This window comes from Poecilia latipinna, unplaced genomic scaffold (assembly GCF_001443285.1).
Source record: "Poecilia latipinna isolate Pla-1442-1.1 unplaced genomic scaffold, P_latipinna-1.0 Scaffold593, whole genome shotgun sequence".
NCBI classification, from domain to species: domain Eukaryota; kingdom Metazoa; phylum Chordata; class Actinopteri; order Cyprinodontiformes; family Poeciliidae; genus Poecilia; species Poecilia latipinna.
In genome coordinates, this window is record NW_015113209.1 from 137,049 (window position 1) to 152,213 (window position 15,165).

The 15,165-nt window shown below is 40.5% G+C and overlaps 1 long non-coding RNA gene across 1 annotated transcript; it reads right to left on the bottom strand.

Moving 5' to 3' along the window:
• Positions 1–9,400: 9,400 nt before the first annotated feature.
• LOC106953623 (uncharacterized) lies at positions 9,401–14,870 on the bottom strand. Its single transcript, XR_001426234.1, has 3 exons — positions 14,604–14,870; positions 11,446–11,744; positions 9,401–10,213 (listed from the first exon to the last, which is right to left on the bottom strand). It is a non-coding gene; the product is annotated as an uncharacterized LOC106953623 (long non-coding RNA).
• Between the last annotated feature and the right edge of the window lie 295 nt (positions 14,871–15,165).

Consider the following 15,165-nt stretch of genomic DNA (forward strand, 5'->3'; position numbering starts at 1 on the left):
CAATTGGAGGAAAAGTCCCACGTTTAGAGGAGACCGCTGAGATGCTTTGAATCCGCTGTAGTTGCTATGCCAGGGCACTACATGGCGTTGTGATTTTAGTTATTCTATTTCGCCTCGCGGATCCTTCCAGTATCTGCATTAAACACAAAGCCCATATCCGTCTCTGATGAACCTATTTATCATTTATGTATGCTTCGTGTGAGTAATGTGCCTTTAAGAGTAAACAATGCTATGGTCCGTTGAATCAACACAAAAGGCCCTTGGGAAATCAAGTCTCCACATAGTAAAAATTGACAGCCCAGCCACCCTCAACATCTGATGTTAATGGTTTAAGCTAAATTACAGTGGAAGCACACATAGTCATCACTACAAAGACTCTAACATTCATGATCTCGGCTTTAGGGAAATTGCTATGTGTGCTCCAGCTACCAAAAAGGAAAGTTTTGAGCCTATAGTCTTAAAAGTAGACGGGGCGTCTGCCTCACAGACTAAAACTGGTTCTGGTTCTACAGGAGAGGAACTAAAAGATCCGCCGACTGTTCTACTTTTAGAAATTCTAGGAACCACCAGCGGTGCCTTAATGCTTGCTCATACAATGTGCGGCCTACTTACCCTAACCTCCACCTTGGAGCTTCAGTCTCCAGTCCAGCACCCTCTGCCCCATGCCTTCCCCACCCAACTCCTCCAGACTAGCGACAGCAGTCATTAACAAACATGTGGTGGAACTGAGTCTGCTGAGCTCATCATATGATCTACAACGCTCCAAAGGATGGTTGTATGGCTGTCATAGTAGGAGGTTCTAAAAGCAACAGATAAAGGCGTCAGATACAGCTATGATGCAAAATCACATTTCTACGATGTTGTTTTACACACACACACATATATATATATATATATATATATATATATATATATATATATATATATATATATATATATATATATATATATATATATATATATATAAAACATAACAGCTGAAGGTAACATTGTTACTTGGTTGTGGCATAAAATGGTGCTATGGAAAATACATGATATTCTCTCTTTAGCAGGAAGCCAATGAAGTGAAGTTCAAATAATAATTAATTTTCATCAGAACATCTGTGTGTCAGATCAGCTGACGGCTTTAACTTAATTTTGTGGACTTCCAGATAGTAAATTATTACACCAGTCCAACCTGGTGTTAGACTGGTGAAAGACTCATCCACGAATGCGTGGATGAGTCTTTCAGCATCACTCATGGACAGGATATTTCAAAATCCTGTCCAAATCCGGCCAAAAATCACACAGAGGTTCTTTATTGTATTGTAGGCCAGTGTAATGCTGTCCAGATCAAGTGGCTGACTAAGCAGTTTCTTTCTGAGAGGTTCTTGTCCAAAGACAACAACTTCAGTCTTGTCAGAATTAGAAACAGACAATTAGAGGAGCCATTCAAGTGTCTATGTCTTGCCTGTAGATTACCTGATTGGATTCATCTGGCTTTATGGATAAATATAGTTGAGTATAGTCAACATAACAGTGGAAATTTATCCCACGCTGTCTGAAAAGATTACGCAGGAATGGAAAATGGATGGATGGCGAACATGGTCTGTGATGGACCGGCAACCTGCTGATGTGGATGCAGTTCAGCGTCTCCCTCGGAGGTCTTTACTTTGGCATTCTTCAAAGCATAAAGGGTTTTAAGTGTGTGCACCGTTTTGCCGGTGCTATGCGCAATGTGTAAAGGAGATACGATTGTTGCGGAGCAACATTAAAGCCCTCTCCGATCCCCTCTGATTCTGTTTCGTCTGTCATCTCTGCTGGAGACCAGGTAGGAACCCTTAACTGAGGCTTCTCACCCGCCGCTTAATCTTGCCCACAATCACATTCAGTGACAGGCACACAAAGCCATCCGGCGAGCCCAACAAGTCTCTGCTATTATGTAACCGCTGACAGCTGGGCCTTTCAAAAGGAGGGGTGAAACCCCCCATCCGTGTGGCAGCACTTTGTGTCAACCAGACGTGACAGTCAAGAAAAGGGCCTGGGTAGAGGAAGGGAATTATCAGGCCAGCCGGGTGGAGGGAAGGGGGGGAACCCAGCGCCAATAAAACATGCGCTAAGTGACGGAGTTCACATCAAAACTGCAGCATATTAACATTTCCTTTACATCAAATGTCTTATAAGATGTGGTGTCACTTGATAAGAAGTGGTTAGCCAGCAATAGAACCTGTGAAAATATGTACACACGATTCTCCATAAATTTGTTTTGATTTGATGATTTACCAGGGTTTTTTTATTTTTACAGATCATCTGATTTGGAAAATGACTGGATCTTTCTGCTGATATGCTAAAAAAGTTCAACTGAACACAAATGTTCTTGGTTGTATTTCAACCAAATTCACCTCAAGGGAAGCTTTTAAAAATGTAAAAAAAATAAAAAAAATTAATAGATAAAAGGTGGGAACAAATGGATATTTGTTGGTTTGAAGCCTTAATGGGATGATGCCTCCTGATTGTTTTTGCTAATATGTCAATCCTTTGAAACCCCTGGCAAGTGACACTGAACACAGAGGCACCGGAATGTTTGATTAAACTGCGGATCATCTCCCTTTAGGCCCCACAAACAGTGCTTTGATGCTACAAACGCGCAGCAGAGCCAAAGGAACCCGGAATAGCAGGGGGATAATCAACAGATGGCGAGTTTCTTTAGCCACCCTTCCTGAATAGTTCCATGCTGTCCAGAGAGAGAAATGCCATCGTTCCAGGTGAGGCTGTAAAACATTAGGGCTCTGTCCATATTAACATGTATGCTCGCCCAATCAGAGGTTTCCTGTTGTATTTCTACCTCCTGAGGAGATGAGGCCTATGGTCAGAGTTTGCACACGCGCACACTGACTTTCTGTGCTTCAAACCCAAACAGCAGTGGAAATATTTTACATGGTTTATTCAGAATTGGCTAGCTAGCCTTTTCTCCAGTGTAATACATTACCTGTACAAAAACACTTTTTAAAATTTTGCAGGCTGTTTAGATTATTTTATTTTTTTAATGACTTTTTTTCAGGTGTTGATTATCGGTTTTTAAAGCAGGTGCGAAAAGTCTCCCTCTAGTCTAGTCAAAACATTTCATGACACATGGCTCCTTTTGGTTTCTAAAAATGTTGTATCCAAAGCAACCAAAGCTACTTAGAAAACTATGCTGCATAAAGAATAAAACTGCTTTCACTCAGAATAAAATTTATATTTTTTGACATAATTAATGTTGACATCATGCCACCTGCTGGTACAGCGTAGGTGTTACAGAATTTTAAATGAAATCAAACAGACTCTTGGTTTGGAAAGGAGCAAAGGGAAATTGTCTATTAACAAATATCCTGAAGAGTGTTACTCGATCAGTTTACCTTTACTATTTGATATATTTCATCCCTTCCTTTTTTAATTTTGTCATGGTAAAGGGCTATTCTTATTTTTGTCAATCTTGCTTTTTTTTAAGTGTATGTTGCCATTTGCCTATTGATGAAATTCTGAAACTGACTAATAGTTCTCTCTAGTTCTCTCATATAAACGGGCATGATTCATAAAGAATATTCCAAGGCAGATGGCCAAGGCCAGACTTTAGACTTTATTCTTGTATATCCAGCCCTGAAGATGGCTCTTCAAAACAAAAACAAAAACAAAAACAAAACAACAACAACAACAACAAAAAGTCAGGAATGGACAGAAAAGTTTTCAAAGAAGAAAAAAAAACAACTAGAGCCATTCTAAGGGTAAATCATTTCAAAGTAAACACAAGCTACAATACAATTGTTTGAGGATAATCCTTAGCCTAGAACTGCTTTAGCCATGCTATGGAATTTTTTCTGAATTTTGTTGTATGGTAACTGCCACCTGCTGGCACACGGCATATAATGTTTAAATTTGTACAACTGTATCTGGGTCCAAAGATAGCATGGACATAAACACGTGTTATTACACGTATGGTCTTTCACAACGCTATTTAGCAAAACTGCACACAGTTACTAAAGTTATTGATTATCTTGGGCCATTTTGTTAGCTCCCACAATGTTTTACCATGTCTGACTCGAACACTGCATACTTCAAAGCCACCACACCTCCACCTTTCATAGACAATTTTCATAGACAACAATCAAAATGTGTTCTTGACAAGAAGGTACCCCACTTCACCAGCCACCAGTATAACCAGTTTCTTTCCCTCTCTCAACATCTCACTGCAGAGCCACAGACTGTCAAGTCTGCATAGAGGTCAGAGTACAGCAACTATTCCTTCCATCCACAGGCTGCTTGTTAAAAAAACAGAAGCTGGAAATGACAAACTGTGAAGTTAAGTGAGACTTTCTACCCCGGTGCTTCTTTAAAATGTATTTCGAAGATCAGGGATTATTTTATAGATTTAATTTCTTTGTTTTCCTACTTATAAAATGTGTTTTTGCTTCAGATTAGAATCAAACTCCAGTCCGCGTTTTCCACGCAGCCAAAGCCTCAATTTACTGTGTGCTTTCAGCTCCGCAGCACTCACTGGCAACCTTCAGGATCCTTCCGCGGTTCACTTGTGTGAGAGTGTATGTGACTGTTGTTTTACAGCACGAAGCAACGAAGTTTCCATCGCAGTGTCGAAAACAGCCAAAAAACCCCACCGTAATTATTTTTTAAGTTCTGTTGACGACACTGTTAAGAAGATGATTTTAAATAGCCTCATGTCAGACTCGGGGAACTTGACGCACTATTTCGTCCCAGCTGTCCTGTCTTTGCAACGCATACAATACATTCCTGTGTTGTTCCGCGGTGTGACGAGGCTCTGCCTGCCTGCTGTTCCTGTAAACTCCCGCCTTGACTCAACGAGCGAGAGAGACAGACACAGCCGGGGAACAGAGAGGAAAAGCCCTATAAAACAAGCAGGCCCGCAGCACCCACATTATTCTGTTACAGAGCGCGCATCACACTGTTAGAGAAGAAGAAGAATGCAATAATATTTGTAGACAATAACCGCTCACATGCATCTCATTGAACAAGATACTTATTTGTATATTCTGAATCACATACATTGTTAACGAATTAGGTTATTTTAATAGTTTAAATGGGTAGTTTAAGATTGAATTAAATTTGTATTTGAGATTTTTTTTGACCAACCATTTTTTTTAAATAAGGTTATAAGCAGTTAATATCTTATCTTTGATAACTCTTTGGCATCTTTGTTCAGGATATGTCCAGATTTGTTAAAGGGGCAGTATAATGAAAAATCAACTTTTTTGAGCTTTAAATTATGTTAATGTACCAGGAGTGTTGCCTTGATTTTTTATGTATGTTTGAGAAATCCTGAAATCTGTCATGGCAACCATTCAGCTGTGCAAAACGGATGGTTGTAACTAGCCCCGCCTTCAAGGACATATCTCCTCCTCTGAGCTGCAATTTCCGAGCTTCTGACTCACAGAGTAGCACTCCTCCACTCAGCTCCTTCAGACTAGCAATTAGCAATTAGCAAACACCTGGTAGAACTGCAAATATTATAGGAGCTAGGGTTAATGGAGGAGCCATGTTGTGATGACTTCCTGAACCTGCTGCTACTATGAGTGGTACATTTCTCTAATGAAAATAGTTTGTATCAATGTGAACATGTGTTTGACAGGCCCAGTCAAAGTCCAGACCTAGATCCAACTAAAAATCGCTGGCAGGAAATCTGCTGTCCAAATGTTCTCAATCCAACCAATTAGAAGCTGTTCCCCAAAGAACACATTCCAAATGATTCGACTTATTGAACAGTGCGTTAAGTTTAGTTTATTATTAAAACCTTCTTTCAAATGGTTCAGAAAGTGGAATTAGGAATTCAAAACATAATGTCAAATAAATAATAAAGCCGTACACTCTGCCTCCTCCTACTGCCCCACCCCACTGGGCAAACATCACACCACACTTTTCAGTTTCTCACGAGTATGCACTACTAACTGGTGGACTATCACATAAGATTCCATGTGACTGACCTCATTCCTTCCTGGATGCTTGGATCTCATCAGTTGTGCATCTCAAACCCACAACTTATCCAGCGTCAACATGTTGGAACCTAATGACCAGTGTGTCAGCAACTGGTCAGAATGCACACAAAACCAGATTCCGCCGCCCCTAAGTAACGCTTTATGAGCGCTGATTTGGTTAGGCCGGAGCATTGCCTGGCAACAGAACTTTACCAAGTCCTGAATGAAACCAGCCATCTGTTCCCCCGGCCCGGAAAAACTGAATTCATTTGACACACGGCCTAACCCGGGAATTAGTTTTTTTTTTTTTTTTTAAATCAGTTTGAACAAAAGAACAACTAAGTAAGCAGAGTGACTGAAGGCAAATATGCTTCAAGAGGATTTGAGGTTCCTATTGCTACACTTGGACTAACTAGCATAGGAAAACTGTCCTGTCAGTCGGAGACGAGACAACAGCTAAACTGTTTGTGTTGAGTGTAAAGCAGGTCATGACATCCTAATCCCCTTTGTCTGGGATGCTGCACAATAGTTTCTGACCACATACACTGCCTTGCAAAAGTATTTACACCTTTTAAAGGGGCAGTGTTACAAAAAATTTTACTTTTTTTTCAGCTTTATTTCATATTATAATGTAATCCCTCATCATAATCATACCTGGAGTGTCGCTTTGATTCATTCATGCATGTTTGAGAAATCTTTCAGATTCATCTGTTGTCATGGGACATAGTTCCGCCTTCGTGATGCAGCTCCTCCTCCTCAGCTGCAGTTTGCATGTTTCCGAGCTTCTGCTCAGACTAGCTCCTTCAGACTAGCCAGCAGCAATTAGCAAACACCTGGAGGAACTGCGAGCATTTATACACGACATACTTCTCAGTGAAAAGCTAGTAGAAATGTGGTTAAAAGGTCAACAGAGGAGCCATTTTGTGATGACTTCCTGAAGGTGGAGTTTCAGAAAGAGCAGGAGTTTTTAAAGTGACAGAGGCCCAATTTCAAGGCAATAAGTTAATAGCAAAACTTATCTTAAGTCCTATTTGACATATATAGCAGATTTCTAGCAACTGAAGTTAATGTACTTACTTCATTATGCTTTAAAATAGCACTAAGTGCCTGAAAAACACATAACACTGCCCCTTTAAACTTTTCCACATTTTGTCATCTTACAAACAGAAAGGTCAGAACATAAATGTGAAATGGAAGGAAAATTACATGTTTTTATGACGTTGGCCATTCATTGCAAAATAACTCAAGCTCAGTGAGCCTGAACGGTCAGTATTTCAGTTATATTTAATTCTGAGTCACTAACACACATATCTAAATGATCCTATTTTAGCTCCAGATGCATATTTAGATCTTTACAACCTAAAGAGACATTTTGTTCTCAGGCCAGAAAAATGAAGCTCATTTAGAGCCACAATAGGAAGTTTCTTGACTTAACCCCCCCCCCCCCCCCCCAAAAAAAAAAAAAAAACCAAAAATTTTTGAGTTTTTAATAAAAATTAAAAAAAATATAATAAAAGAGGATGGAATTCTTTTTTTTACTCATTATAGATTCCAACCTAATACGAAGGAAAGCAGATAAAAAAAGCATATTTCTGTTACTATTAGTGTCATTCTTTGTCAAAATTTGGTGTAAATATTGCAGAAACAATTATTTTTTAAAGGTTAAATCTGTTACATCTGTATTCTAAGGCAACTTCACTACTTTTACTGGGGTAGATTTTCTGGATTCTCTCCTTCAGTAACTTCAATTAATAAAGAACAAGCTTGTTTTAATCAAAAATTCACCACAGACACTCATTTACAGTTTTTGTTAAAGTTTCACAAGATTTATATTGACAGAAACTGATTTTTTGAAAAATATTTATTTTGCCTCATCTTATTTCTTTTATCATCATTTTATTTATAAAAGTTACATTTCCCTTTCGGCCTTTAAAATACCAACATTTCCATATAGCTGATGATGTTATTTTTAAATATTAAATGATTAATAATTTGATCAGTTACTCAGTAATGAGTAGACTTTTTACCAAATACTTTTTTACTCTTACTTGAGTAATTTCTTGGACTGCAGCTTTTTGCTTTTACTTTGGTGAAAACATGTTGAAGTAGTGCTGGTCTAATTCAAGTACAGTTTCTAGGTTCTCTCCCCCTCGTTCTCTTCTGTTTCACAACTGTGAAGCACTTTGTGTTGGTCTGATCAGAATAATTTTGCAAGGAACTGGACTTAGAGACAGATCCAGGTGAGGCTTCTTCCTGCCTGTCTGTGACCTTTCACCCGTTCCTCTTGATCTCCTGCCCACCTCTTATAAGCTCTTCTCCAGGCTTCATACTCTTTGAGTCATGTCTGTTAATGTAGATTGTTTTACCCTATAATGCACATGCCCACACAATACCCAGAGAGGGAAGTGGAGGGGTCAGGTTCACCATGGCGACCCCAAGCATAGGGGATTTATTTTGTGTGTGGCATCCTGTTCTCCACTGGGCACACTCCTGGACTCGGTCTGAGAGGACAAAGGAGTTTGTGGCGTTGCTTTTGCTTCTTCTCATGCTTTCCTGAACCTGATGCTAAGCTACTAGGTCTGACCCTGACTGATCTACAGATACAGTCCAGGTGTCAGTTGCAGACTCTCTCTTTATGTCACGTGGGGTGAAAGGAGGTGATAAATTCTCTGCTCTTTTTTCTGATCTGAAGTGCAGATCATGAGGCTGATAACGGCTTTACCTTTCAGTAGACGCTTCAGCATGTCAGAACGTTTTGGACCACCCTAAACTTGCTGTTAGAGCATCTTCTGTCAGAAGCTTCTTCAGAGTTGCTGTAACACTGACCGCTACAGGGAATCCTTCACTTGAATTGAGTTGAATTCAGAAATGGAGTCCTGTGGTTGGTGGAAAGCTGGGTTTGCTTCTCCTGTCCTGTCCTACCGCCATCTGCAGAAATACACCGTCATGGATGCTAAAGCTAGTCAGGGAGCAAAGTTAGGATAAAGAAACCCGGATCATTGTTCCACAGTAGCACAGTAACTCTTTTTGTAACTTAAGTGACATAATTCATTGATGATTTCTTCTGGTCTCTCCTCTAAACACAATCATAAAAATGAAGCACCATGTGTGACAGAGACCCAGCACTGTCCCAGACTTGGTGGTGGCAGCATCATGCTGGATGCTTTTTTTTTCTTCCAGAGACATTACTTAGAAGATGGAGGGAGCAAAACTCAGGACATTCACGGAGAACACAAAGAACTTGTGAGAATGTTAGAGGTTTTAAGACTATTATCTGAGTATTTCAGTTTGTTGCATGTGACACACTTTACAAAAATAATGAAAATAAACAAACGGATTCAGTTTTGTTCGGGGATATAAATCTCTGGAAGACCAACTGGCAAAAAAGAGAGGGAAAAAAACGAGTCAGAAGAAGGGTATACAGTTATTGTTTTATTCTTTAAATATTTCACTCAGATCTTTTTCTGTTTTGACAGCAAGACAAGAAGAAGCTCTGTATCTCAGTGTGAGGACTGAGTGAGGAGAAAACAGAACAAACAGCACCCTCAGAGCAGCAGTGGGTGGCTGAGTGTGGGGAAAGGAAGCAGAGGAGAGGAGCGGTGGCTCAGGACTGCCTCCCAGTGGTGCGCAGAGCACAGTGCAGGACAGATGAGAACTCCTTTGAAACGCCTCACTTTTTTATGGCTACTCTTTTCATCCCAGCACGCCTCCAGTAATGTCGCACCCGGCAGATACTGTCTCTCAGAAAATCCAGTCACCTCCCATGAACCGTCTGCGTTGGGAACGAACCAGAATCTCAAGGATCTTTCATCATCTAGTCGGCCATGAATGGCTGAAATAATTGAATAGGGTGACCCACTGTTGAAGTGGAAGATAGATTCTAATCCACGTAATAAGTAGGGCTCAATAAGCACTGCAGGAAGCCCCCAGCAGGAGAAAGGTACGGTCAGATTAAGGTTGAGGAGTTTAATTATGAACAAGGAAATGAAGTTCTCCAAACCTCTGTCTCACAGGGTAATTTTTAGCTCGCAGACGGTGGCGGGTGATTCAGGGCTGCCTTTTTTTCCCCCCGTCCTCTCGCTCTCAAGTCTGCACGCTTAAACTGAAGCATCCTCTGCCACTTGACAATCAGAAACCTTGTGAAGGATGAGGAGGTGAGATACAGGGAGGCGGGTGCTGGGGAAGGAGACAGGGATGAAGTGCCACTTAGGATATTGCTTCAAGGACTGCTCTCCTCGTTAAACTCATTGCTGTGGGCATAAATACAGCCAGGCATCAGATGATTTATTGACACACGCTTCCCTCTCCTCCGTCCTCCTGCCTAACAAGGCTGTGGTCAGATGAATTGTTGAACTGGAGGAATTTCTTTTTGATTTACGCTCAGTTCACAGGGGGGCTGTGGGAAAATTGTGGGCGCAGAGCGGAGTAAATGTGTATGAGGAAGGTTTAAAACTCCACTGATTAGACAGAAGTGTGTTAAGATTAGGTCAACAGTTCCAAAAATACCCCATAAAAAAAATCAAAGGTTTCAGCATGTATTGTAATTTTAATCAATGAGGGGCAAAATGTTTCACATGTACAGCCTGGTCTAAAGTGGCACCCCCATACATTTAACATCAGTGTGATCAAATATTTGTGAATGCTTCATTTCAGGATGACTGATCCATTGATCAGAGGTTGCTTGAGGAAAATGTGAGAGTATCTGTGAAATCTGGACTGCAACATGATAATGACTCCAGACATGCCTGTTAATCCACCAAGAACTTCACAGAGAATGGAGAAAGCTACTAGGTTCAAAGCCCATATGCTGAGCTCATTAAGATGTTGTGGATGCCGGGGATGCAAGAAAGATCTCAAATGTCTTAAAACTGAAAGTGAGGAGTGGGACAAGCTCAGTAAAGACTAAAGTCTGGTAGACAGGAGTGAAGGGACCTCTGGCATTTTGTTCTTCAGGACAGGTTCTCTTCAACAAGTTACTCAAATGAGGCATTTTTAAATCCTATTATATATAAGAATAAGCCATTTTGTCCCTACTATAGTTTCATATTCATTTTGAGAAACCTGGCATGTGTGGGTGAAATTAACAAAAAAGGTTGAATAAGCTATATTAAAGCTATAGTACGCAACGTTTAGAAATAATATGTTTTTACATATTTATTAAAACTATCAGAACAGTACAAGATTCAGAGAGTGTATGAAACCAAGATTCAGAGAGTGTATGAAACGCACTCTCTGAATCTACAGTAGGACTTCTCCCTGTAGTCCTGCTGCCACCTGCAGAAATACACGTCTCCTAGTCAGAAACAACCAATCAGGCCCAGGAGGCGGGTCTTAGTGCTTTCAATCCTGCTCATGAATGCTCTGCTCACAGCCTCCCTATTGCTCACTGCTACGCAACAGGTAGCCCATGCTAACAACTGAGTAGCTAACATAGCCACCGATGACGGTGGATAAACAGTTTTTCTGTACCAGGAAAACTTACCAGGTCTTTGCCAAACTTGATGGCATGCTGAAGAGGAAATCCAGTCATTTCATTGTGTTGGAGTAGGGAGGCATCTAAAACCTGCTGGGTAGGTTGAGGACTGGGGAAGGAGTCTTCTCTTGTAGGGCAAGAATGGACAATACCAGTCCAAACATGACATATGTTCAAACTGTCCATACCATGCTGATACCTGTGGTCCTCCTGTGGCCATCCATCCTCGTCTAATGGTCTCATGCTATGGTCCATCTTAAGTGGTCAATGGACGAAAGGGAAGGGGTCAGCCATCTCACGTTGCTAATCTATCACAAGGTAATACAGAGACACACAAGAAACAGAACCATTCATAGGGACTCCATGCAGAAAGGCTCCTGGCTGGGCTTTAAACCCAGGACCTGCTTATGCAAAATTGCAGTCCATACTTGGTCTAAACCAGTTTATCTCTATGGGGGCTGGTGCCCATCACCAGTGGCTACTGGGACTATGTGGCCAGGGCAACACAAAAGATACACAGGACAATCAACCATGCATGCCAACACTCAGAGCACTGTAAGGACAACTCAAGTCATGCTTAGGTTACACATTCAGGTGTGTAACCTAAGCATGGATTGTCAGAACATCCAGATTCCATCCAGAGATCCCAGGCAAGAATTCCAATGCAGGACCTTCTTAATGCAAAGCAACATCGCAGTCAACTGTATCACTCTAGTGGTTATGATCTTTACTCCCTCACTAAAAACATGAGGGACCAATGGCCGACTGCAGCAGGAGGGAACACACTGACTGTATCTATGGAGGCGTCTCGTCCTACATAGCAGAGCAGCAGCAAGCCAGTACTGCCAATTCTGTTGAATCTACTAGACACTGGCTTAAGCATTGACTAGGCTGAACTAACAGGAATATGAAACAATAGAACAGAATATTGACTTAAAGAGTTTGTGAAAGACTGATAACAGATTTACTGGACGCAGTCCCATGGAGTGGTCTCTTAATTGTTTCCACATTGATCATAAAGTAAGACGAGTGTTTGAAAAATGCTCAATGACTAAAGCAAAGAGACTAATCCTAATTAAATATTGGGGAAGCACATGCCAAGCCTTGTTCATGTCTTTAACATCAGTAATGCTGCAGTGAATCCCAGGCTGGCAAAAAACAAAAAAAACAGGGAAAATGAAGAGAAATTGCCGTCGCCTGCTTTTTTGCCACACAAATCTGCCTCACTGGTTGAAGACGGTAATTGTACATCTCATAAGCTGTCAGCCTCATGTGGCCACATGTAATTTCTTTGTCCCCGTTCCTCCTCCTTTATCCCTCACTGAGATTTTTTGCCCTCCTCGCTCATCTTTCCGTCCTCGCAGCGCCGCTTTAACTGAGCGGTTTGGAGGGTGGCACGTCAGCACTGATTCGCTCTGACAATGAGCCACTCGCGCTAATTTACTCATTAATGCTAATATGATTGACATTTCATTTCAGCACGCTCCCCTCCCCTGCCACTGATAGGGCCGGCCGAGGCAGTCAGTAATCACTGACAGGGCCATTAAAGGGAGATTGCATGCAATTATCTCCCTAATTCAGAGGGTTCTTTTAATTTGCCGGCGTAAAATTGTCAATCTTGGAAGTGTAATCGCTCTCATTCCCATTTGAGAACGGGACTAAAAATAAATAAGAGTAGGGTATGTTTGGCGTCTCTATGTTTTGATGCCAAAACAGATGCAGACAGATAGAACAAAGACCCTGATGAGGGGGCCTTCCGATGATAGGATGTTCCACATGAACCAGAAATACATGTAGCATTGTTTTGTTTACACTTGTATTGTGGTAAGAAACACTTTGCCGAAAATGTGTCTTGACCTAAATAACGCATACTCTGGAAAAAACCCCCAAAACAACTATTTGTGTCTGTGCTTTTAGGAAGATCTTATGAACGATTCTGGAATCTGATGGAAAGCTTTACAGGCAGTGAGATCTTCTTTTTATCCCAAAATGGAAAACAATAGGATGAGAAGGAAGAGAAACCTTAGAATAAAGTAAACCCCAAACTTGATAAAAGATAAAACGTATACGAAAAGTGCTAATTATTAGTGTTTTAGTGTTTATCAGTGTTTTCAAAGTGGGGGCCACCTGGGGGCGCTAGACGGGCCTCTCAGAAAGTTGGAGGGAAGATGACAAAAACACACAAATAAAAAATAATTGAATTCCATACATTTTTCACTTGATTTTATATATTTATGTAAAACGTAACCTGTTTTTAATCGTTATGAAATCTGAATTAAAATAATATTGAAACGCTATTTGCCATGCCCATCTTTCTGATTGGTTGCCAGTTTTATCAAGCTGCTTTGCTCTTCAAGCTAGCTTAGTTAGCACGGAATAGAAAAGTTTCTGACAAAAATAAAAAGGCTGAAGCAGTAGCCGTTCTGTGGAGGAGACTGCTGCAAAAACAAAAAACCTATGAACCGGGGATTGTGGTGAAATGTATTATCAGATAATAATGACATGAGCATCAGTTTAATAAACTAATGACATATCACCTGTTAACATTTTCCACCACAGGTAGCTAACTAAAATCAGAAGATGTTATAGGCACCATTTACAACAAGTGTGATATTTATTGTCTAGTGAATAAAAGTGAGAAAAAAAACAATGTTGACGTTTACATATTTTGTAAAATTGTCTATGGATTTCACTGTTGTGCTATAATGTGGAAAAATAAAGTCAAAGCCTCCGTCAGGTTTTTTTTTTTTTTTTGACAGTAGAAAACCTTAGACAAGCACAAATTGTCCTTCATTATGTCAAAAATATCTCCAGTATTCCAATAACATGCGAATATACAGAAAAATGTCATTTCAGTGCATCAGTATAAATTCATTACCATGCAGCATGAATAGATATAGCCGTATTAAAGTCACAGTGGTGGGCGATAGGAACGCCCGGCGTCGGGCTGAGCCACTTTTCCCACCTCCCCGCATTCAATTTGCACGTGCAGGTATCATGACGTGTGACTGCTGTCTCAGTGCATTTTTCAGACACAGGCAATATGAATAAAATCCAAACATGCGTTCCTGTAAGGTTTATGTCCTTTGAACACTCATTAAAGTGACGGGATTATTTGAATTAAACGAAAATTAAAGATGAATAATTATTATAAATCTGTTTGTTACCATTCAGTGATTCGGAGGCGACAGATTTCCAGCTCCAAACATTCACTGTCCTGTCTTCCCCAGTAAAGTTGGAGTCATCTTTGCTTCCTGAACAATATGGCTCCAAAAACATGGCTGCCGTACTTCACTTGAACCAGCTCCCTCTTCTTCATCACTACCATCTGCCTCCTTCCTCCAAAACTGCACATAAATCCCTCAAAACGACCTCCGCTGTTATGTACTCAGCATTAGTTGTTAAAATTTTGACTAACCTTTTTTACGTCACAAGATGGCGCCGGCGTATGACCCCGTTACTACAGGCGACAAACCGCGACACGCTGCAATTCGGTATAGAATTTATAGTATTCTGTGAGAAATATGATTTAAAGCTTTTGTGTACACAGAATGAAAAGATAGTAGTTAATATTGTAAGTCATGCAAGTTGTTTAATTGTGTCAGTACAGCAGTGAATTAGGGCCATTGGACATAGAAAAAAAGAAAAAGGAGAAGGAGTAAATTTCCGTAAAATTTTTTAAAATGAATCTCAGAATTTTTGTGGAAAAAAGTTGGAAATGGCGAAGGT